Below are 1,729 nucleotides of genomic sequence, written 5' to 3'. Positions count from 1 at the left end.
TCCCTCTGCTTATAACCAAACTGTCCTCCTGAAATTTTACAACAGTTTACATTCTCATGAGAAATTGAAGTATGTTTGTTTCCCTGGAATAGGTCTTCTAGAATTTGGACATCAGATTCCACTAATCTCTCCCCACTGTGCCATATAGACAAACATGTCCAAGCATTTATAACATGCTTGAATACATATGTGGACCTTTTATACAGTCCAAAGTCATATGTTTACAAAAATACAAAGTATGAAACACCCAGAGAGTTTCTAGTATCTGGTCAATGGAGGATTTAGGATAAGGGAAGAACACTAATAGCACATTTTATAAGGTACTTAAAATTTTAAAGCACTGTGTAAAGCAGTAGGGTGGGGGCAGTAAACAAAATATTGAAGAATAAAGTGGCTATAGGAAGTTTTCATAATAGAACATTAAATTCTTATATGATTTTAATTCTAGTGGAATCACATAAAATTCAATTAAAATGTGCTGTGAACTATGGGACTAAACGGGATATGCATTATGTTTCCTGGTTGAGGAATATGGAGAAAGTTATTTTCCTTATTGGTGTTTATCTGTTTTTTCTACCTTTTCTCTAAGAAACATGTAATTCATTGTCATCAGAGAAATATTTTAAAGAACATAGACATAGGGAATGACAGTCCAATATTTTCTTCACCATTGTTAACCTGAGTAAAAGTAATAGGGTCTGAACATGGACTGTCCACATTTAGAGATGGATAACACGGAAGAGACATTGGTGGTGGTTTCCATTCATAGCTCTACCGTTTTGATGTTGTATGCATTATTCCTTTCCGTGTGTCTTCATGGGCATGTTGGAAGTTGCTAGATGCGTATCAATTGTTGCTAACCACCCTCTGCTCGAAGATGAATTCTAATCCAGAATTGGAAAATTGATGTGTTTTTGAATTATGTACAACATTGTAGCCCATTCAAAGTAAAGTATTTTCTGTTATAAAGAAAAATTAACCACGGGATAGTCCTTGTCTTATCTGACTTTTGGTTCCAGAATCAAGGAAGCTATAGTAGTCAGGTGGAGTCTGTCCAGCATGTATTGTTTCTCTCCTGAAATAATAGCTCAGATTTATCTAAGTCCATATTTTGTGAACAAGGTAAAAAGTTTAGTTTGAGGTGCATAGAACCTTGACAAGGAGTGAAAAGTGTGTAGATATTTATCTGACAGGCTATCTGTGCATTAAAGCTAAAGATTTGGTGGAGTTGACATTAACATTCAATTATAGTTTACCAACACGCCTGGAAAACATTTAGCTAAGGGATACCTTTCCAGTTTTTTGTTTGTTTGTGTGTTTGTTTTTTCCATTCAAATTTCTCATTGTGCTTTGTTTCAGTTTTGTTAATCTTGTGTTTTTATGCAATGATTATCTGAGATGTTCCTTTCTGATAGGAGTATTCTTATTATTTTTTATTAAAATTATAGATTTCTACATCTACAATATCCGCATCTACAAAAGCTTTGAGTTTTATATCCTCAGGAATCCATCTCTTAGGAGGATAAGCTTCCCTCCAACATGTGCTACAAATCTCTGCCTCTAGTTATGTATTAGTAGAAAAAGATTCCTTCTTTACATAGTATCCAAGCTTCCTGTATATCTCTGAATTCACTCTGCTACTGGTTCTATGTTATACATGTATTTTGGTGCTAGGAGTGGTCTTGAAAACTCTTTTACCTGGGGTGCCTTCAGCCCAGGTCATGATCTC

This window comes from Hyaena hyaena, unplaced genomic scaffold, assembly GCF_003009895.1.
Source record: "Hyaena hyaena isolate Hyena2069 unplaced genomic scaffold, ASM300989v1 scaffold_1487, whole genome shotgun sequence".
In the NCBI taxonomy this organism is placed as follows: domain Eukaryota; kingdom Metazoa; phylum Chordata; class Mammalia; order Carnivora; family Hyaenidae; genus Hyaena; species Hyaena hyaena.
The sequence above is the reverse complement of the archived record's forward strand: the minus strand, read 5'-3'. Positions refer to the sequence as shown.